At 40.0% G+C, this 24,353-nt stretch overlaps 2 long non-coding RNA genes across 2 annotated transcripts; both read right to left on the bottom strand.

Moving 5' to 3' along the window:
• Positions 1-405: 405 nt before the first annotated feature.
• LOC122455458 lies at positions 406-24,050 on the bottom strand. The gene is made up of 3 exons (XR_006273673.1): positions 23,553-24,050; positions 22,517-22,672; positions 406-2,821 (listed from the first exon to the last, which is right to left on the bottom strand). It is a non-coding gene; the product is annotated as an uncharacterized LOC122455458 (long non-coding RNA).
• LOC122455459 lies at positions 2,898-11,145 on the bottom strand. The gene is made up of 2 exons (XR_006273674.1): positions 9,021-11,145; positions 2,898-4,464 (listed from the first exon to the last, which is right to left on the bottom strand). It is a non-coding gene; the product is annotated as an uncharacterized LOC122455459 (long non-coding RNA).
• Positions 24,051-24,353: the final 303 nt, after the last annotated feature.

Below are 24,353 nucleotides of genomic sequence, written 5' to 3'. Positions count from 1 at the left end.
AAGCTTTTGTGAATTTGACAAAAAAGCAGGTAGGCCATTAACTTTTCCCCTTTATTTTCTTTCGCTTTTTTGTATTGTAGCATAAATTTGGTGTTCGCCACTTTCAGCTCTAGTTTACAGACATGGTTTTTTGTTTATTACAATTGAATGTTCAAGGTACTGTGTGTTGAATCCTTTTCTGAAGTCAGTGCAGCAATTGCTTACCCAAAGGAAGTTCAGAAATAGAAATGTAGATGAAGATGATATGAAGCTAGAGATAATGAACAATGGCAATGTATGTTTAAAAGTATCGATTTACAATATTCCTTTTTTTTTAAATTTAGATCTTTCTTCCAATACTAAAGAATTGTGAGGTAAGAATTTTTTTAAAAGTTTTTTTATTGTTATAATTATTTCATATTATGGAAGTCCACCTAATGCAAATTATGATATTTATCTGTAACACACTGTTAAAAAGAAGAGAACTCAGTGACAGCAGCAGATATGTACTGTAGTTTAGTAGAAAGATTATATTAACATAGATTACTATAGATTAAATGCAGTTTATATATTTGAAAGGTTTAATTATCATCTGAGATACAAATATATTTTAAAATTTCCATTATTATTATTATTATTGCTATTATTATTAATTCTGTTACATTTTAATTGAATGGTTGTAGACTTCCAGGGTCATATTTAATGCCAATAATGTTGAGGACAGTAAATTGTTAAACAATGCCATGAAAAATCTGATCCTATTACCACTGAAATCAATGAGAGTTTTGACATTCACTTCAGTAGGAGAAAGACTGAGTCTCAAAAGCCCTGATCCTTTTAATATTTACTCATTGGCCTAACTTTCTGCATGTGAGTAGTTTCATTGAATTTAATGGAACTACTCATGTTATACCAATAAAATAAAAACCAGCAGGATCTTATTAAAGGGAATAAGGCAAAATGCCACATTTATTGTGAATACAGAAAGAATCATAGTAAGCAGTTAGTTATAGCTATAACATTTCATTCAATTTCATATTTATTCACACATTCATTCACACACACACAGGTTCTGCAAGGTTGTTATCATAGTTACCAGCCTTAGAGTTGCTCATGCCAAGCCACTGGCCTGGTGGCCTGGACACAAGGAGGGAGCAGGACCTTGTCAGATGAGCATCTGATGCTCCTGGAAGTTGGTTTTCAGAATCATATCCCAAAGTTCCCAGTTTCTAGAGTCCATTTTTATAGGAATTTATTCCTATGCCAGTCTATGGGAATTGCTTCATCATGCTGTTGCTGAATCAATCAGCAGATGGTACATTCCTGACAGCTCCGTGCTGCCAGATGTTATCTTGTTCTTTGGTTCACCCATTCTTGAGGCTGTTGGGTGGATTCCAGTCTGCCCTCCGGGGATCATCTGGTTGTCTCCACTCTGCACATTCTTCGGCCAATCAATACTGAACTCCTAGGTTGGCACCTCCCTGATCATTCATTTATTATCCACACCAAGCATACATCCACATACATCCTCTATCTCGATTTTAATCACAATTGTTAACAAAGCGAGATAAATACAGCAAAAGGGCGGGGAGTCTCTGTGTGCTGTTTCTTTTGTTACAAAGTATCGCTTTGAGTCTCTCTCTGTTTGAGTAGTAGTTGTTACAAAGTATTGCTTTGAGAACAGATTCTGTCTTAGGATGTACTAACACAATTAGCGGCTTGCAAGTTTCACATAGAGAGGGAGAGAAACAGTAAAAAATAAGAGACCAAAAACCAAGAGACCTCTTAATTAGTAATACCCTGGAATTTAAACTATGTGGAATCAAACTCATTTGTGAGTTTAATACAGAACTTCTTTAATACAATCCAACATGACACTCATGTGCATAAAGTTCAGCACACGTGGTAAATCTTTGCAGATTTGGGGCTTTATTCTGTCTAGCATGTGAACTGCAGTGCATAGAGTTGGTTACTGAGTTGTGTGTGAGTGATTAATATTTAATTTGTTTGAGTAGAATATAATTTTGTCATTGTTTTATATTATAGTGCAAATGTGCTCATGATTACCTTAGTAATACTGAGAAACATCTGGAAAAATTAACAGAAAAATTTAATGATGAGCCAAAGGCGAAGGAACATCTTTGTCTGATGCGACTCAATATGAAGAATCTGATGTATAGATTAGAGAAAGGAGATAAAGTAAGTTTATTGGTATGTTTCTGATAATGGTTACACAGGCGGAAACCTGAGATTATTACTACAGGTCTGCTTATTTGTCTGCATTAACAAATCCAAAACAAGCCTAGACAAAATCCTGGCCCCTTTGAACTTAATGGAAAAATTCCTGTTGACTACAAAGGGACAGAATTTCATCCTCTGTACTTACAAATTGTGCAGACAGCTAGTCTATACAAAATCATATTTATATAATAGTTTGACCAGACTCATCTCTCACCTCCATGTGTTTGTTTCGCCTACCTGTTCCATCTTGTTCTCAACTATCATTGTAAACTATCATTGAGCCTCTTAAGGGCTCGATCCTACAAAGTACTGAGCGCTCTGTTTCCCATCCAGCAAAGCACTTTTGCCCATTTTTATCTTTAGGCATGTGAATAATCCCATAGAAGTTAATGGGGTTTGGATCAGACCCTTAGTCCCCTAAAAGATGTATTAGATTTTAAATTAAAGGTGCACTTGAGATTAGCTAAAAGACCAAAACGACATGTGAAGGTCAACTAAAACCCATTAAACAGACACACAAAAGAACCCAAAAAGAAACATTCCTGTTTTTCCAAGGTCTTATTTTCTTTGTTCACTTATGTAGATGATTTCTCTCTCCTTACTGAAAAATTTACATTGAACAAAATGTCATTCTTAATTTGTGCTGCTTTTTTGTTTCAACCAATGTCTCCTTTTTAAAAAAATGTTGACTGTTTATAGCCAGCACAAATATTAACTCTTTAATTTTTCTAGGTAAATTCGTCTAAACGCTGTGAGACAAAAGAAGCAGGACTGAAGAGGGCATTGCCCTTCTATAAAAAGTTCTTTGAAAGACTGAATGAATTTAATTGCATTAAATCCCAATGAACTGAGACGAGCAACCCATTCTAGTTGGATGTATGGTTTAGGTAACATTATTAAGTATTAAGAAAAAATACTGCAAAATTACCATGGAAATACATAAAGACACACACAACGTTAACGTGAATATCGAAAACATACCAAATGTTTGTAACTTAAATTTATAGTGCATTTATTTATTTATTTTAGAGGGTGCCTTTATACTTATATAAAGCCATAGCATTCAAACTATGTTGCAGAATGAAAGGGGCAACTAAAATAATGAATTCCATCTTATTCTTTCATGAGGTATTATAGTATTTAGTATCTTTTTAAACAGTCAAAATTAAATCCTGTGTATGAAAATTATTTAAAATGCATATTAGATGGTAGAATTCAGAGTTCTGTCTGTTGACATCTTTGAAAACAGATAATAAAAACTGTCCTAATCATTACAGCCTCAAATCACAAAAGCACTTCAGAAAATACTTACATGTCACTCCCATGGCTGTCAATGTACTTTCCTGAATCAGGGCCCAACTGCATTTTTATGGCACCCATTATGGCTCAGTATATTTATTGTATCAATGTCATAGCACAATGGTTTTCAATCTTTATTCATTTGTGGACCTCTAAAAAATTTCGAATTGAGGTGTTACCCCTTTGGAAATCTTAGACCCAAGGCTGAAAACCACTGTTACAATATATTTATGTCAACAACTGTATATTTATGTCAACATATTTATTGTGGAAACAGAATGTACATATTTTATATAATTCCAGAGTAATATTTATTGTCAAACTATGTTAGATTGTAAACTCTTTGGACAGGGACTATGCCTTCGTATCTGTTTGTACAGAAATTAGCATAATGGAGCTCTGATCCTAAGTCTTCGCACTACTGCAATATAAATATTATATTAGAATAATAATAAATAATTATATAAATTTAATGTTTAATTTGAATGTACAAGTTTTATCTAAATTTTGTTTGGAATAGTTTTGAGTTAGTATTTTTATAAAATGAATTCTGTATTCATGATTTATTTTCATAAATAAAGATATTGCTTTACATACACTAACTACAGTGTGAGATGAAAAATCTGTGGATTTTTTTCTCCTATCATAATTAAAAATGATACTCTAAAAATAAAAATAAACTGACCACATTTTACATACTAGAGAATATTTCTGAAATCAAAATATTTTCACACTCATTAATCTAGAGAACTTTTTTGGCATTATAAGGATGTGTTTAGACTCTATAAAATGCTTGTAAGTTGCTGTATATATTAATCTTACTTGTAATGGATCTATCCCATGCAATAAGGTAATATGTAAGTTTTGCTTTATAACTGTAAAAATGCCTGCTCTGAACTTGTGAACTAAGGCAAGAGAAGTGGTTCTCCCACCCCTCAAGGAGGACTATCAAAACTAAAAAGAAAAGGAGTACTTGTGGCACCTTAGAGACTAACAAATTTATTTGACCATAAGCTTTCGTGAGCTACAGCTCACTTCATCGGATGCATTTGGTGGAAAATACAGAGGGGAGATTTATATACACACACAGAGAACATGAAACAATGGGTTTTATCATACACACTGTAAGGAGAGTGATCACTTAAGATGAGCCATCACCAGCAGCTGGGGGGGGGAAAGGAGGAAAACCTTTCATGGTGACAAGCAGGTAGGCTATTTCCAGCAGTTAACAAGAACATCTGAGGAACAGTGGGGGGTGGGCTGGGGGGGAGAAATAACATGGGGAAATAGTTTTACTTTGTGTAATGACTCATCCATTCCCAGTCTCTATTCAAGCCTAAGTTAATTGTATCCAGTTTGCAAATTAATTCCAATTCAGCAGTCTCTCGTTGGAGTCTGTTTTGAAGTTTTTTTGTTGAAGGATAGCCACCCTCAGGTCTGTAATCTGGAGAGACTGAAGTGTTCTCCAACTGGTTTTTGAATGTCATAATTCTTGACGTCTGATTTGTGTCCATTTATTCTTTTACATAGAGACTGTCCAGTTTGACCAATGTACATGGCAGAGGGGCATTGCTGGCGCATGATGGCATATATCACATTGGTAGATGCGCAGGTGAACAAGCCTCTGATAGTGTGGCTGATGTGATTAGGCCCTATGATGGTGCCCCCTGAATAGATATGTGGACACAGCTGGCAACGGGCTTTGTTGCAAGGATAGGTTCCTGGGTTAGTGGTTCTGTTGTGTGGTGTGTGGTTGCTGGTGAGTATTTGCTTCAGATTGGGGGGCTGTCTGTAAGCAAGGACTGGTCTGTCTCCCAAGATCTGTGAGAGTGATGGGTCGTCCTTCAGGATAGGTTGTAGATCCTTGATGATGCGTTGGAGAGGTTTTAGTTGGGGGCTGAAGGTGATGGCTAGTGGCGTTCTGTTCTTTTCTTTGTTGGGCCTGTCCTGTAGTAGGTGACTTCTGGGTACTCTTCTGGCTCTGTCAATCTGTTTCTTCACTTCAGCAGGTGGGTATTGTAATTGTAGAAATGCATGATAGAGATCTTGTAGGTGTTTGTCTCTGTCTGAGGGGTTGGAGCAAATGCGGTTATATCGTAGAGCTTGGCTGTAGACAATGGATCGTGTGGTATGATCTGGATGAAAGCTAGAGGCATGTAGGTAGGAATAGCGGTCAGTAGGTTTCCGATATAGGGTGGTATTTATGTGACCATCGCTTATTAGCACCGTAGTGTCCAGGAAGTGGATCTCTTGTGTGGACTGGTCCAGGCTGAGATTGATGGTGGGATGGAAATTGTTGAAATCATGGTGGAATTCCTCAAGGGCTTCTTTTCCATGGGTCCAGATGATGAAGATGTCATCAATGTAGCGTAAGTAGAGATGGGGCATTAGGAGACGAGAGCTGAGGAAGCGTTGTTCTAAGTCAGCCATAAAAATGTTGGCATACTGTGGGGCCATGCGGGTACCCATCGCAGTGCCGCTGATTTGAAGGTATACATTGTCCCCAAATGTGAAATAGTTATGGGTGAGGACAAAGTCACAAAGTTCAGCCACCAGGTTAGCCATGACATTATCGGGGATACTGTTCCTGACGGCTTGTAGCCCATCTTTGTGTGGAATGGTTGGTGTAGAGGGCTTCTACATCCATAGTGGCCAGGATGGTGTTTTTAGGAAGATCACCAATGGATTGTAGTTTCCTCAGGAAGTCAGTGGTGTCTCGAAGATAGCTGGGAGTGCTGGTAACGTAGGGCCTGAGGAGGGAGTCTACATAGCCAGACAATCCTGCTGTCAGGGTGCCAATGCCTGAGATGATGGGGTGTCCAGGATTTCCAGATTTATGGATCTTGGGTAGCAGATAGAATATCCCAGGTTGGGGTTCTAGGGGTGTGTCTGTACGGATTTGTTCTTGTGCTTTTTCAGGGAGTTTCTTGAGCAAATGCTGTAGTTTCTTTTGGTAACTCTCAGTGGGATCAGAGGGTAATGGCTTGTAGAAAGTGGTGTTGGAGAGCTGCCTAGTAGCCTCTTGTTCATACTCTGACCTATTCATGATGACGACAGCACCTCCTTTGTCAGCCTTTTTGTTTATGATGTCAGAGTTGTTTCTGAGGCTGTGGATGGCATTGTGTTCTGTACAGCTGAGGTTATGGGGCAAGTGATGCTGCTTTTCCACAATTTCAGCTTGTGTACGTCAGCGGAAGCACTCTATGTAGAAGTCCAGTCTGCTGTTTCGACCTTCAGGAGGAGTCCACCCAGAATCCTTCTTTTTGTAGTGTTGGTAGGAAGGTCCTTGTGGGTTAATATGTTGGTCAGAGGTGTGTTGGAAATATTCCTTGAGTCGGAGATGTCGAAAATAGGATTCTAGGTCACCACAGACCTGTATCATGTTCGTGGGGGTGGAGGGGCAAAAGGAGAGGCCCCGAGATAGGACAGATTCTTCTGCTGGGCTCAGAGTATAGTTGGATAGATTAACAATATTGCTGGGTGGGTTATGGGAACCACTGTTGTGGCCCCTTGTGGCCTGTAGTAGTTTAGATAGCTTAGTGTCCTTTTTCTTTTGTAGAGAAGCAAAGTGTGTGTTGTAAATGGCTTGTCTAGTTTTTGTAAAGTCCAGCCACGAGGAAGTTTGTGTGGAAGGTTGGTTCTTTATGAGAGTATCCAGTTTTGAGAGCTCATTCTTAATCTTTCCCTGTTTGCTGTAGAGGATGTTGATCAGGTGGTTCCGCAGTTTCTTTGAGAGTGTGTGGCACAAGCTGTCAGCATAGTCTGTGTGGTATGTAGATTGTAATGGATTTTTTACCTTCAGTCCTTTTGGTATGATGTCCATCTGTTTGCATTTGGAGAGGAAGATGATGTCTGTCTGTATCTGTAGGAGTTTTTTCATGAAGTTGCCAGATTTCCATTCTATACGGCTAAATTCAGTGCCTTGCATAATGACAGGTTTCAGAGTAGCAGCCGTGTTAGTCTGTATTCACAAAAAGAAAAGTAGTACTTGTGGCACCTTAGAGACTAACAAATTTATTTGAGCATAAGCTTTTGTGAGCTACAGCTCACTTCATCGGACCGGAGAGATTGAAGTGTTCTCCAACTGGTTTTTGAATGTTATAATTCTTGACGTCTGATTTGTGTCCATTTATTCTTTTACGTAGAGACTGTCCAGTTTGACCAATGTACATGGCAGAGGGGCATTGCTGGCGCATGATGGCATATATCACATTGGTAGATGCGCAGGTGAACGAGCCTCTGATAGTGTGGCTGATGTGATTAGGCCCTATGATGGTGTCCCCTGAACAGATATGTGGACAGAGTTGGCAATGGGCTTTGTTGCAAGGATAGGTGCCTGGGTTAGTGGTTCTGTTGTGTGGTGTGTGGTTGCTGGTGAGTATTTGCTTCAGATTGGGGGGCTGTCTGTAAGCAAGGACTGGTCTGTCTCCCAAGATCTGTGAGAGTGATGGGTCATCCTTCAGGATAGGTTGTAGATCCTTGATGATGCGTTGGAGAGGTTTTAGTTGTGGACTGAAGGTGATGGCTAGTGGCGTTCTGTTCTTTTCTTTGTTGGGCCTGTCCTGTAGTAGGTGACTTCTGGGTACTCTTCTGGCTCTGTCAATCTGTTTCTTCACTTCAGCAGGTGGGTATTGTAGTTGTAGGAATGCATGATAGAGATCTTGTAGGTGTTTGTCTCTGTCTGGTAACGTAGGGCCTGAGGAGGGAGTCTACATAGCCAGACAATCCTGCTGTCAGGGTGCCAATGCCTGAGATGATGGGGTGTCCAGGATTTCCAGGCTTATGGATCTTGGGTAGCAGATAGAACACCCTAGGTCGGGGTTCTAGGGGTGTGTCTGTGCGGATTTGTTCTCTGCCATGTACATTGGTCAAACTGGACAGTCTCTACGTAAAAGAATAAATGGACACAAATCAGACGTCAAGAATTATAACATTCAAAAACCAGTTGGAGAACACTTCAGTCTCTCCGGTCACTCGATTACATACCTGAGGGTGGCTATCCTTCAACAAAAAAACTTCAAAAACAGACTCCAACGAGAGACCGCTGAATTGGAATTAATTTGCAAACTGGATACAATTAACTTAGGCTTGAATAGAGACTGGGAATGGATGAGTCATTACACAAAGTAAAACTATTTCCCCATGTTATTTCTCACCCCCAGCCCACCCCCCACTGTTCCTCAGATGTTTTTGTTAACTGCTGGAATTAGCCTACCTGCTTGTCACCATGAAAGGTTTTCCTCCTTTCCCACCCCCAGCTGCTGGTGATGGCTCATCTTAAGTGATCACTCTCCTTACAGCGTGTATGATAAAACCTATTGTTTCATGTTCTCTGTGTGTGTATATAAATCTCCCCTCTGTATTTTCCACCAAATGCATCCGATGAAGTGAACTGTAGCTCACGAAAGCTTATGCTCAAATAAATTTGTTAGTCTCTAAGGTGCCACAAGTACTCCTTTTCTTTTTGCTAATACAGACTAACACGGCTGCTACTCTGAAACCTATCAAAACTAAGTGGGCCATTGTGAAGAATCACGATAAAAGAACAGGCTAATGGCCCTCTCACACCTGTAAAGGTGCGATGTGCAAGGAAGCTTCTCCCATCAAGCTAAGAAGAAGGAAGAAGGAAATAAAGGTCTCTGACATGAGATTTACTGTATGAATTCTGATAGGGCTGGGGCTAGGGAAAAAAAAGAAGAGATCCCTGTGGTCAACCTGGATTAGCCCTAAAAGACATTCCGTGCTGACATTACATCTCTGTCACCTTTTGGAACCACAGATGGTAATTCATATGTATATATATGTTGCCAGCTTCAACCTGTAAATAACTCTTATTGCTTTTTCCTACTTAATAAACCTTTTGTTAGTTTATTACAGGATTGGCTACAGTCTGCCCTGAGGTTGTCACTCATAGTTTCTTTGGGGGAGATCTAAAGTACAAATTGACCTGAGGTAAGAGACTGGTCACTTGGGACTGGGAGCAACCTGGATATTTTGTGATCTTTGGTGTAAATGACCATTTATCACTAAGTCCAGCTTGCCTGGGTGGCAAGGTACACTGAAATCTGTGACTCCATGGTCAGTCTGTTATAGTGCTTCATGAGTTAACATTTGTTGCTGGGTTGATGAAATCTACTTATAGAACATATCAACAGTTTGAGGTGTTTGCCCTGCTTTTTGACACTCTGCCCTGAGGTTGTCACTCATAGTTGTGAACCACTCCAGACAGGGTGACAGAGCCAATGAGTACTAATAAAATGATCTCAGATTTCAATTTCACCCTTTCCAGCAGGGGTCATCAAAAGGTAATCAGTCTTACATGATTTTAATCAATTAAAGACACTTTGGCTAGAGTCTGGATATTTAGTATACTTGTTAATTCAGGGCTGCTGAATACAGAAAAAAATCTGAAATTTGAACTCTGAAATTTCTTCCACATAGGTCACCGATTAATAATTGTGATGTACGGTCACATGCATCCCAGAGTAAGAAATGGAAGGACTCAAGAAATAGAAGAGCAAATCCCAGTTTAATAGCAACAATTAAAAAACCCAACAACTTAGATATAACCTGCACCTCCAGACCAGGCTCCCTTCACAGAGGCCTGCATCCCATACTGCAGTACCTTCATATCTTATCAGACCTTGACCCAGACTCCCTCCAATCTGTTAATTCTCTTATTTTATATATTGGATAGGGTTCCCAGCACCCCCTTCCTCTTAAAGGGATAACACCCTATCAAACTGATCAATCTAGTTTTCCAAAAATTATATTAATTTCTTTCATGACGTACATTGGGTAAATGGCCTCCAATTTTTGACAAATCAAAATAATTTTAGCCCATCAGTTCTGCTGATCAGATTTTTAACCAAGAAAACTGCCAGAAGCAGGTGAGTGTGCCATAAGCAGCAACAATGAGAGTCAGATTCCCCTAAAATTCTGCAACCACACATCAGTTTTCTATGTGTTATCTGTTCCTCATGCCGTGTTGCACCTGATCCCTTTTCTGCATCCAACTGGCTCAGGAATTGGGGCTGAAATAGAGGGAGGGAAAGAGCTAGAGAAAGAATGTTGCATCTGGAGGGTTAAATCAAAAAGGTTTGCAGACTGCTTCAGATTTTCTTACCCCAGTCATGGGTAATACTAAGTACTGGCATGACGGAACTGACCAATAACTACTCAGATGTTGGTAATACAGAATAGGAGGCTCTGAGTTGCATTTTGAGAAAAGGTGGAGACTAGAACTGGGGTAGGAAAGGAGGTGGATTTTGTGTTCCAAATAACCAGTGAAGCAACAGAAAAGGAACAACCTCTGCCAAAAGCGGGAGCTGAGGTCTGAAAGGTCGTCACAACTAGTAGAGCAAAGAAAGCAATTGAATTCACAGAGGTAAATGGAGTATTGCAATGCAGAGTCTTGGTACAATTAAATTAATTTTTGTAGTGATTAAGGAGCTAGTGGAAGTCTTTCAGGTTGGGCATGATGTGACATTGGTATGAATGGATGAAAGGGCATGCTGCAGAGTTCTAAGCAGGATGGACTTGGGATAGGTGTGATTTTGGGAAGCCATAGAGGAGAGACTATAACAAAGGCAAAAAGTAACAAATGTGTAAATAAGTGACTTGGTAGAATAAGGATCAAGGTGTTGGCTGAATCAGGCTATGCTGGAAAGATCATAACAGGCAGACATGCAGAGTGCAGCAATGTGAGGAGAAAAGGCAATCTCAGATTTGAAAATGACTCCAAGATTACAGGTTTCAGAGTAGACACCTAGTCTTCACTCACATGCTTAATATTATTGCAAATTTGTTAGTCTCTAAGGTGTCACAAGTACTCCTTTTCTTTTTCCAAGATTACAGATAGGCAAAATGAAGATCAGAGCTGAGGATGTCCATCTTGGGACTTTCATCTGAAGAAAGTCCCAAGCTAAGCTGGAGACAGGTGTTTTGTGAAGACAGATTTGAGGGAAGTCAATGGAGAATTGAAGGGAAAGAGAGAGTTGTGCCATTAGAATAAAAGTGGCAGTTGGAGTTGAATTGTAAAATGTTAGGCCCACATGGGAAGAAATGTGAAGGAGGAATGCAAAAACTTGGGACAATCCCACTAAGGAGTAGTTTACTGTCCATGGTGAGGTTGCAACTAGAGACATAGTAGCTGGGGGCTACTTTTGGGCCACCTGACCCATTGCCCAAGGCAGGTGGAGGGTCCATGATTCCCCACAGCAGCCCAGACTCCCTGGGTGGTTCTTACCACTGCCCAGCTAAGGCTTCCAGCCTGGCCGGGGGTAGGGCCTCAGGGGGGACTAGGAGGAGCAGGAAGCTAGCCATGGGGCCTGCATATGTCCCATTTTTGCATTTTGAAATGGTGGTCACCATAGCCTCGCTGCAGGAACTCTCACTCCCACATCTACCTGTCCCCTGCCTGCCCAGCAATTAGTTCTTCGCTGTAGTCTCCAAATCTATCCTGTCCTCCAGTTCCCACATAAGTTCTATCCCCCCAAGCTTGGGTAGGGGCAGATGCAGCAGGGTTCTCTTCTCCCCCTTCCTGGAATGGGTGTTTCAGGAAGGGAAAGGGGAGGGAGTGAAGCAGAGAGGAGCCTGCTGTTACCATAGGAAGGGGAGGGGGGCTGGGTGCAGAGTTGTTCTGAACTCCTGGGCTTTCTGCTCCCTCCTTCCCCATCTCTTGTAAGAATAGTGTCAGCTCCCAAAGGGAGAGAGAGAAAGTACTGCCCGGGGGGGCAAGTGGGGAAGCCAATCAGCCAATCAGCAGGATTTCCCCCCAAGGCAGACCCAACATTGCTGAGTGTGGTTGGAGTGTCTTGTGTCACATCAAGACCAGGTCGAGCCCCAGCTGAATTTCCATAACTCGTGAGAAAAATCCCAAGTTGGCAACACTAGGACACGAAGGGGAGAATTAGCTGAAAATTTTGGCAGGGAGGGGAAACTATATTGTGGGGTATGGTAGGAGAAGGGAATGGAGAAGGAGATAGACACCTAGTCTGCACTCACTGCTTAATATTATTGCAACCAGCAGACGGACCATGTTGTGGTTTCTCTCACTGGATTTCTTGGCCAATCCCCCCTCCAAACATTTCAAAGCCTGATCCTTACCACCATTGCACCATAACAGAGTGTATAGTGGGGGAGAAGTCACATAGCATCCTTTATCTTTAGCTAGCTTCACCAACACTTCTACTGAAATCTATGTGAACTACAACTTCCTGAATGACTACCAACTTCTACAAAACACATTTTTCTTTCTGGTAAAAAACACAAACAAAAAGAAAATTAGGCAATTCACTGACATTAAATTTTGTTAACACAGAGTTAAGGTTGCCCTGAGAATCGTGTGCTCTTCTGGAACATCAAGTTCAGCAAAACCAAACCTCAGAGAAGTATTCAGGTGCATGCCGACACAACCTTAACTCCACCCAATACATCCATAATAAAACATCCTTTCACTCTGCCTTTGCCTGGAAAAGAGGAGCATGATGACTGGAGAACAGTCTAAAGCCTTCGTTTTGCTAAAGCAAAACTTGCATCTTGGTGTTCTGAGCAGGAGCTACCCACAGCTGCCATTCGCATAGACACTGAAGCTATTCCACAAACCCCCACACTTACTATGTTGTACAATCCCTTAGCCCATGCTAACAACATCACCCTTACACCCAAGCTTCCATAACAGCACTTTTCCTCACCCATCATAATGTCCTCACACCACTCTCATATCCCATCTCACGGCTGACAATCCCCACAGGAAGGAAATTCCTGGATACCGCTATTGACACACACTACACAACTCAGCATTGAAATAAAGCAAACTGCATCCCTCAGAGTACATGTGCCCCTGTTTCCTTTCATTACACACATGGGGTGAAGGGCAGACAGAGGCACTCAGATCCTCTTCCCCGAGAGGCAGGCCCCCGCCCCATGTCACCTCATATCACAGTCACAGCTCTGCCAAGCTTCTCCAATTAATCCCTCCACCACTCAATAAAGCTACACCTAACACACTGATGTTGCTGGAGCGCATGCAGATAATTGCCAGTGGTAATAGCAGCTTTGTGGGGGTCAGAAATAAGTTTGCATTGGCATGTTCTGCAACCTTATTTCCTGGTTTTCAGAGGCTTGAGTTGTGCTGAAATCAATATTCTGTAGGGCACTAGATATCCCTGGGCAATCTTAACTGTCTGTTTACTAAGGGGTTTTTTTTTGTCAGTGAATACACTTTATCTGATCTACATAACTGTAAGCTTATCTAGATGAAGTGAGCAAAAACTGCCATTGCAGATAGTTGCAATTTTCACATAATGATTCCAGCTACAGGTTTTAGTGTTTACATAGTGCATGGTAACCTGACAGCAGTTCCCGTAAATAATTTTACTTTTATCCCCTTTGTATAGTCCAAAATTAGTAACTATCTGGTCATTCTTCAACATCCTTAACTGCACTTTTAACAATTAAAGGGCTTGATTCTGCGTTCTGCAAGACCAAAGTGCAGTATGTGTAGGCACAAAGGATCAAAAGTGATCAGCAAGGGAAAAAACAGAAAGGACCCAGGCCCTGCATCAATGAGGATGCTGCTGGCGGCTGCTCAGTAGCAGGAGTGAAGCTTAAGAGGTGAACACATAACTAAGCATTTCATTAGCATAACGAGCTTCAAACTTAAACCTGGTCATTGGAGAGTAAAGTAGCAAGGCCACAGTGAGCAGAGAGTTTCCATAGCCTACTGACTACACCTAACATTTAGCCTTAATTGTATCTGCATGGATAAAGAAACTGTGTGTCATGATTTTATCAGACCAGTCCTGTTTTCCACATGATGCCCCAATGTCCCAAGAACTTCCTTCTGAATGCCTGCAATGTCCTGGTATTTCAGTTCATCAATAAAAGCATTCAGGGTTTGGGGGTTTTTATGAGTACAGTAGAACCTCAGGGTTACGAACACCTCGGGAATGGAGGTTGTTTGTAACTCTGACCAGAACTTTATGGTTGTTCTTTCAAAAGTTTACAACTGAATCATTGACTTAATACAGCTTTGAAACTTTACTATGCAGAAGAAAAATGCTGCTTTTAACCATCTTAATTTAAATGAAACAAGCACAGAAACAGTTTCCTTACCTTGTCAAATATTTTTTTTAAACTTTCCCATTTTTTTTAGTAGTTTATGTTTAACACAGCACTGTATTGTACAGTACTTGAATTTTTTGTTTCTGCTACTTGATTGTGAACTTCTAGTTCCAAACAAGGTGTGTGGTTGACCGGTCATTTCATAACTCTGTTATTCATAACTCTGAGGTTCTACTATACAAAAGATGTGTTGGAGACATGCTGCTTATGTTTCATACACCCTGTTCCATTCTTGTCATGTAGCAAGCCCATTTCATGTCAACCATTGCTCAAAACCAAAGCTTGTCATAATGTGCCAGGTAGCAACATTGCAATAGAGTTCGAATGAACTGATGACTTGGGTGGAGCTGTTCAAAGTAAGGATCCAGAATGAGGAGCACTTGAGTATTTCATGACTCCAAAAAATGTTATCACAAAACTGTCCTGATATATTTTTTTGAAAATGACACTTGTAGCTTCCATGCACACTGGCATTAGAGTTTCAAGAAACTCGCACACCATGCTGCCCTAGGCAAGAGAGACTTAAAGGGTTAGATCAATGTGTTAGGGACCAATCATACTTCTATTTAAGCCAAATGGCCCTACCTTTAATGCTAGTAAGATTGGGCCCTTTACTTTTAGTTGTCTTGTCTTTATAGTTAGGGAGATTTAGGAAATAAAACAGAGTGTCAGATTTTAATTAATTGACTGCTAAGTATTTTCTTATTTCAATTATACAAAGTACATTGAACTTCTTTGTTGTACTTCCATCGAATATCTATTGTTTGATTCAGTGCTGTATCCAAGACTTCTGATCTCAGACAGCAGTTTGCCAAAGGTGCCAATACAGCTGGCATCACATGCATTTAGCTGGCCTTTTGAATACTTTCAACCCTGTTTCATTTTCTTATTCAGATCATTATCTGATTTCTTCCTTTATGTCAGACAGTTTTATCAGCTGTGGAAATCACTCACCAACCCCAGAGTAGATGTTTTACTAGTTATGACCTTTTCCATTTGATACCAGTTTCAAAGGTCACTGATTAATTCACTAGCTTCTATAATATCACTGTTCAATCAACATTTTCTTTGGGTCACCAAGGGCCAAAATGCCAGAATGTATCCCCCTTTTTTGCCTTTCAACTTGGAAACATTTCTTTTTGCTTCCTATTTCTAGTGGTGTTGGTGCTTAAGACCCTGATCCTACCAACACGTACACATCTGAGTAGCTTTCTAAACCACTGAGTTCAATGGGACTGTCGCCATGCTTAAATTCACTTACTTGCGTAAGTGTTGGCAGACCAGGGTCTACGCTTGCTTGTATTGCACTGTTGTTTTTGTCTATATCTATGTGTAAGCATTGCACTCTTGCCTTCTGAACGATGTTCTGATGTGTGAACCGTGATTTGCAAGTCAACATACCACAATAAGAAGTCAGTGAAGTGGGGGGTTGGCTGTCTGAGGAGCAGGGGATTCCTTAGGACACCAACAACACAAGATTTGAGAGTCATACTTTCGATCCACAATGTGTGCTGGACTTAAATTAGTACAGACCCAGCTCAGCTGCCCCTGCCAATATGCCTGGAAAGCAGCACCTCTAGCAGTGAAAATGGAGTCCATTCTCTACTGAATGTCTATTTACCTTCCAAGTGCTGCTCACTGCTCTCCTGCATAAGAGCTCTTTCTGCTTTAAGTGACGTTACAGTTACAAACCAGTGGCCTTGCTTCTTTACATTCTGCTCCCTTCAAAGCCACTTCTGATGAAGAAGAAGGGCCAAATTCTGGACCCCAGCTCAAAGCAGGAGTAAATAAAATACACTGCTCCTCCTCCAGAACAAGGGATCACCAAACCAGCCACTGCTACAGCCCTCAGGCTCAAATAGATGGGGATCCCAATTAAATTAATTCCTTTCCTCTCTGGGGTGTTGCGAGGATAAATTCATGTCTCTAGAGCACCACTGCAGTTTTTCCATCCCAGCCACCCCACCAGCAATGGTGGCACCAAGACCACTGTCCAACCAAGACAATGCTGAAGCTTAATGTCTTGAGATGAAGCCACAACTATATCCAAGTTGTGCTTGGCAGAGCTGAGAAAATGGGGGCAAAGGTGGCTGTAAACCATCTTTATGTACTCCAGGTCCTGGGGTCAATTAGCAGTTGCTTTGCCCCTTAGCACAACTTGGATAGAAGCTGCAGTTGTACACCTTGATTGCAGCTGATAGCAGCGAAGCTGTGGCAACACGGGCTCTACAAATCCATTTGGGACCCTGAGTAATTAATCAGGTGGCTAGCCCATAGTGAAACCTGTGCTGCTACAGCTTCACTACTCCAGTACCTGAGCTAGCTAGATTAAAGCTAGCTCAGGTATATCTGCGTGAGCTATAATCACACCCAATGACTGCAGTGTAGACATAGCCCTGTAGTTCTCGAGGTCTGCTACAAGTTGGACTACTTGGTTATGACCCCAAAGGGGTGGTTCCACAAACTCAGGATTGCCAGAACCCAACAGTCCTTGACCCACACCCCTTACAATAGAGGAGCAGGGTGCTTGGTAGGAGTGTGGCTGGTGAAAAGGATTGGGCTGAAGGAGTACCCTCTACATATTCCCTAGAGAAGGAGAGTCCAGTGGTTAGGGCACAGGCCTAGGGAGATCAGGGTTCAAATCCATTCTCCTCCATAAGCTTCTTGTGTGACCTTGGGCAAATCACTTATCCTCTCTGTGCCTTAGTTTCCCATCTGTATAGTGGGAATAACAACACTGCCTTACCTCACAATGGTGGTGTGAGGGTAACGACATTAAATATATTGTGGTAGTGGCCATATAAGTACCTAAAAAAGATAAATACACTGGAGTAAAGAGAATGGGTAGAGCACAAAGCTGCATCTGTTGAATTACCACCACCTTGGGGATTGCCCTACACTGGGAGAATGTCCAGTTGGCCTAGGTAGTACAGTTGCTGGAGATTTATGAAGTAGACAGACAGATCAGTCCTGAGATGCAAAACACTATATATCTGAATTTCACTTTGCTTCTTCACCACACAGAGTGCAGCCTCTTTGAGTTTTCATATTTTCCTGCCTCTTCCAACTTCTGGGCTGTAAGTTAATTTTTGTAAAATAATATGAGATTTTGTGGATTTTTTGATATTCTAATAGAATTTTGCAAAACTCTCACAAATGGCTTTTGCCACCTTCCTTTTTTTTCTGGGCAACATTCCACGAGTTTTGCATAAAATTCCTTTTTAGCACAGCCTCTTTACATATCAAAACTATTGTGTTCTTCTGCTCATTACTGAATGGGCTGGCTTTGCGTTTTGGGAAATTAATCAGAGTGGCAGCAGTTCAGCAACAGGTCAGGTCATTATTTATTTAAATATAATATATAGAACAAAGATTCAGCTCCTGACATTTTTTGTTACTCACTTCAGTGGAAATTTTACTTGAGTAAGGAGTGAACATGAAAATGAAAAAAAAAGTACTGGAAATATTTTGTTCTAGAAAGTCCCACCCAATGATTGTTTTATCAACCTCAAAAATCAAGAGAAATTATTCATTTCCTTAAAGAGAAACCATAAAATGGTAGTGGATAAGTCCAGGAGCATGTGTTTTCAGACCCTCTTTGAGCATTTCAGAACAATGACATCGAATGTATATTTTCTTTTGCTAGCTTTGAGTATCTATGCTGCTCCTGACTCTATTACAGTTCGAGAAATTCTGAAATCAACAAAAATGATTAAAAATTTAATGAGAGAAGATCAGGTAACTGTCAACTTAAACCTGTCTGAGAATTGATACATGCAGTCATTTTTATCCATGTTGTGTTTACTTTTTACTGAGATGTGAAGATGTTAACCAACTTACTAATACTATACCACATCTTTTATAAGTGTTATGAAAACAGTATTTGAAGACTTTCATTGCTATTTTCTCTTTCAGAGTGTCAGGATACCAACCCCAGTTCATCAAAATGTAAGTAAAAATTTGATTAAAACGAGTTTCATGATACTAGAAGAGTACACATTATTAAGTTGTAAAGTCCTAAAATTGTGCAGCCAGTAGTTTAGAAAAATGGATTGTTCTTTCAATTTGATTTTCAAATGAATATTTGACTTTTTAAGGCAGTTATTATATTAGTTACCATGAAATTAAAAAGCACTTGCTCCAAATAAACCTTGAATAAATATTAATTCAAAGAAAAATATTTTGTGATATGAAAGGAAAGCAAGGACAGTGAACAGCTTGTTTTTATATTTTATATATACATACACACATTTTGTATAGAATTGATTTTCTGAAGTGACATGTTTATATGAGTCGATGCTTTGATCCAGGTCCAAGAAGTCAACCACATTATAAAATACTTAACACAGTAAAAGGCAAACAAAAAGGGAAATAAGGATTAAAATGTCAGCACATTTCCTACATATGTGTATATGTTCTGCACACACAAATACATTCTCAGTAAAATTCACAAAACGACAGAGCCTCAAAATGTTTAGTGTAGTTTTAATACTGTTTAACTAGTGTTATAGTGACATCCATGAGAGTGTTTAATAAAGTAATTGTAAAAAAAATGAGATAGTAGGGTGTATGCTTATTAGATATTAACATTTTCCTCCAAGTAGTAGACATTTGGTTTAAACACATTTGTAAAATGTTCCTAAAAAGTTTTCTGTATGTAATGTTGTTACTTCCATAGTACTGATTAATTTCAAGAGAATTTAATTCCTCTCTCACTCAATGTAATATTTCATCAATCAGTTTCAATTGCAAATATGTGAAGAACCTTACACTGAAACTGCAGTCACAAGGCCATAACCTCCTGTAGTGGAAATTGATGTAGCTGCTTTATTTCATCTGACCTTAACGCAGTGAGGACCATGTTTTCAAGCAATCATGCACCTAATTTGCTTAAGAAATTACAAAAAATCAAGTCTGCCAGATCAGCCATTTGCACATTGTACTTAATGTGTGCCTGCAGTCTTGGTACATATACATATAAGTTAGGTATACAATTGGTTGCCTAATTACTTGAAAATCTGGCCATTAAATATCAGAGCCAGTTTCACAATCCATTTGTCACCCTGATGTGTGAAACCTAAGTCAATATATTTTAACCACACATTTCCATTTAACAGCTGACAATCCTTGAATCTCATTTTGAATAAACATCCTTTTTCTTTAACTTTTTTTTTCTTAGATTGCAGATTGTGCCAGCACAATCTTTGAAGGGATAGACCACCTGGAAAAACATCCTGGAATGCAAAAATTCTCAACTTTTTTCCTCAACCTCAAAATGCTAAAAACATCACTTCAAAAGAACATGAAAACACAGGTAGCTTTTTATTTCCTCACTATGTGTATTCTTCCAGAGATCACACATTCTTCATAGGCAGCATAGTTTAATGGATTCATCAGGAACTTCTAGGGGTCATACCATACCATTGTTTTTTAGACTGAACACTAAGTTGTGTTGAATGATGACTTCTGCTTAAAATGAGATGGCAAATTTTGACTCTGCATTGTGATTGCTGTAGCATGGACAAGCCACTAAACATCTCATGACTCCATCTTCAGCTGATCTCAATGCAGTTTGTTGTAGTCAGACCAAATATTTAGTGGTCTTTTCTCTTTTATCTGCTCTTTATCTCTTTCTACTGAAAGTTTAAAGCAGTTCATGAATTCCAGTTCTCTCTTTCTGCTACTGTGTCTGACTGTGTTTCTGTCCCCCTTTTTCTACATCTCAGTTTGACCCCTCCGCAGAAAGGGATCATAGTACAGTATATAGAGCCCTGTTTATCCGACTAGCCATTATCCGGCTCCCTGTATTAACAAAGTGCATACATGGGATCGTTACAAAACAATAAAACCTAGCCCCCCCCCCGCTTCATTTACAGTGTATATGAACTATTACATCTACAGTACCAGTTTTTAAAAATGCAGCAATGATAAACTCAAGCAACTCAAAAATAGTACAGGATTGCTGTTGTTGCAAGTTAAAATGATCATTGCTGCATTTTTAAAAACTGGTACTGTACTCTTTACTAGGAGGACTGGTTCATGCATACTGCAAATAAATAAATACTGTAATTATGTTTTAATGTTTTTCTGGGAGGGGTCAACTAGTTTAAAAGAAACTCTGCATCTTAAAATAACAACTAGAAAGCTTTTTGCCCATTCTCCAGGTTATCCAAATTGTTGATGATCTAATCTGTCCCCAGTCCCAATTAGATTGAATAAACAGGGCTCTGTCGTACTTACGCGCGTACATACGTGACTGCAGGGTTTGCAAGGACTCATAAATGTTTGTCCAATGTTTTCAAGATATAAAGAACTATAAGTGTTAAGTATTTATTAGGTAATTTCCAATTTTTGGTTCATTTTGCAGGAAAGTTGTGATACAGAAAATGTATCTGTGAGTAAATTCATAAACCAACTGGAACATTTCATCATAACACAATACCTAACAGCAAAACATTGAGAGTGACGTTATTAGATTCTACGGTCAACACAAATTTAAATGAACAGGGGACATTCATATTTCTTTTAGAGTTATTCTTTCTCTGTCTGAAGATATAGGAGACATGCATATTATCGACTCCTCAGGCACTGTACTGATTTGTGTTTGGAATATTACCTTTGCAACCATCGGGACCAAGAATGTAATTTTTGTTTTTAAATGGAATTTTAATGCTGCAGAAACAGAAATGCCAGTGTGGATATTCCCATGTCCCAGCTCAGAATACCTGTTTTATCTCATCTAATGGGTCAAACTCGCCTTGGTATAACTGTGATTTCAGCACAGATACACAGAGGATGAATTTGGATTACTGTGTCTTAAAGTATTTTTGCTTTCCTGGTATTTTGAAGAGGATAGAATAGGAAAGATATACTATCAGGATAGAAACAATAATGTAACTGGTGTAAAAGTGGCTTAGAGATGTCCACAAATGCAGTATAAAGTATGTTTGAATATTATATACACATTCACAGACAAATGAATTATATTTACACAACTTATCTTATTATGAGAACTACTGCATGAACTTGGTGTTATGTAAACTAAGGTATAAAGTTTGAGTCATATACAATGATGATGATGATGATAAGATGTGGTATAAATATACTTCCTTTGCATTTTAATCTTGCAAAGATTATCTATTTATGGGGATACGTTTCATGAGGGGACCAGATATAGGGAATGGTGTGACAGGATTTAGAACCTTTCAAGTTTAAGGCTGGGAATGGCAAACCGCAGCCACTGGGAGCTGTGGGCAGCTGTGTCTGTGGATGGTCAATGTAAACAAACCTGCGTGCAGTCCATGGACCGCAGGTTGTTCACCACTGCTGTATAGCAATGTCAGTTAGGGGTGTGATTTTTTGCAATATTTTTATACCAACAAAACCCCAAATGAGGATGAAGTTATACCAGCATAAAAGTGCTTATTTTGGTATAATTTATTTTGCTCAGGAAACTGGCATAAGCTATACTGGTTAAAGCACTTTTTTGCTGATACAAACTGTGTCTACATTAGGAGGGTTAGTCGGCATGGCTATACCTGCAAAACTTTTCTACTGTAGATTTGGCCTTAGTCACTGGTTTGAAATGAACCGAGGATAACTACCATAATTCATTTTCACCTGCTATTTGTTTGGTGGTCTCTCTAGCCTTGGCTGTAGAGCTTATTTTGTACAATGATCAGCAAAGAGTAAAAAAGCACAGCTGTTAGCAATGATTTAGGTATTGGTGTAGACAGTGCTCAGCTTGTTGCAGCATCTTATCAAGAAGATTTGACTACATTAGATGTTGAAGGTGGTGCAACAGCATCCATTGACAGAGATTAGGTACAGACTGTGTGTTAAAGTACACCTGTCACCTTATAAAACTTACCACCTCTGGACCAACTGTTGGCAGAAGTCTCTGCAGAAAAGCCAGGGACTGAATGAGCCATCAGGACTGAACTCCCTCCTCCCCATCAGAGGAGGTCATCCAGGAAAGAGATGGAATGCCGAAGCTTGATGGGGGAAAGCTTGCACTCCACCGATTCTATGGGGAAATGGAGGACTTCAGTCTCCTAAGCCATCAACTCAACAACTTTCATAAGCGTTAAATCACTTTGAAAATGTATGTATTTTCCTAGGATAATATGAAATAATATGAGTGTTCAGCTCACTCAGATAAGAGAAACTTATTTTGTGAAGTTAACTTAATTATATTATATTTTACTGGTATATGTATTTTGTGGATAAATATTTATTCTATATTTTGTTATTTTTAAAATTGTGAATAAAATTGTTCTGCCTCTCAACAAATTTGTTTCTGTACGTGTTCATGTCTAGCAATTGCCAAATCACTTATGTGAATTAGACTCTTGGTTTTTGAGAGGCATGGGTCAAGTTGTTGCTAGAGTCAGTTTTTAGGGAGGCACAGATTAAGCAACAGGATGTACACTATGGTGCCTGCCTTAAGTGCATTGTGAGGCAGGAGACAAACTGCCTGCAGGCAGCTACCAGTAGCAATAGCCCATAACTGCACTTAGCAGAGCCATCCAAGAGATCAGAGGTTCTCCACTGGTGGCCTACAAAACATGGATATTTGTTGATGAGCCATAGAGACCTGGCTAGTCACATGTTGCTGACTCCTTTTCCTCCTCCTTTCCAACTTTTAAAGTGGGATGGGAAGTGATCCACATGACAATCCTGCTACAAGATGTGCCCCCATCCAGTGATAAAGTTTCAGGCCCTTTGGAACAGGTAAAAGCCAACGGCCCTGTTGTTATATGCCCATCCTCAAACTCAAGAACTGCCAATATTTTAACAAAGGTCTCTGTCAAAGAGTGATTGGCTCCTTTAAGAGGTAATGGGTCCATCCCCACACATGACTCATTCATCTCTCCTCCCCAGATGGGGAAAATTAGTGTAGTCACCTGACAGGAAGGTCGTGTAGTTAAATCAGTCCCTGGAGACAAATGAGAAGCCTCCTGAAAGACAAAGAAAGGAGACTGCAAGAAGGAAGGCTGTCAGGGCCATGAACCAAGGAGCAAAATCTTGCAGAATCACAGCACAGGCCTCAAGAAGGAGGTCTATCGGGCCCCAGAAGCATGGAGAAGGTACCTTGGGACTGAGGGGCCAAAAAGTCTATATTCTGAAAAGAATTAGCAAATAATAACTTAAAAAGGGGGATCTTACTTTAAGTAAATTCAGAGATTCATAGATATTAAGGTCAGAACGGACCATTATGATCATCTAGTCCGACCTCCTGCACAACGCAGGCCACAGAATCTCACCGACCCACTCCTGAGATAAATCTCTTACCTATGTCTGAGCTACTGAAGTCCTCAAAAAAGTTTAAAGACTTCAAGGAGCAGAGAATCCTCCAGCAAGTGACCCATGCCCCAGGTTACAGAGGAAGGTGAAAAACCTCCAGGGCCTCTTCCAATCTGCCCTGGAAGAAAATTCCTTCCCGACCCCAAATATGGCGATCAGCTGAACTCTGAGCATATGGGCAAGATTCACCAGCCAGATACCCAGGAAAGAATTCTCTGTAGTAACTCAGATCCCATCCCATCTAACATCCCATCACAGGCCATTGGGCCTATTTACCATGAATATTTAAAGATCAATTAATTGTCAAAATCATGTTATCCTATCATACCATCTGCTCCATAAACTTATCGAGTTTAATCTTAAAGCCAGATAGGTCTTTTGCCCTCACTGCTTCCCTTGGG

Source organism: Dermochelys coriacea, chromosome 8, assembly GCF_009764565.3.
Source record: "Dermochelys coriacea isolate rDerCor1 chromosome 8, rDerCor1.pri.v4, whole genome shotgun sequence".
Lineage (NCBI taxonomy): Eukaryota > Metazoa > Chordata > Testudines > Dermochelyidae > Dermochelys > Dermochelys coriacea.
This window is presented reverse-complemented; position numbering and strand designations above follow the sequence as displayed.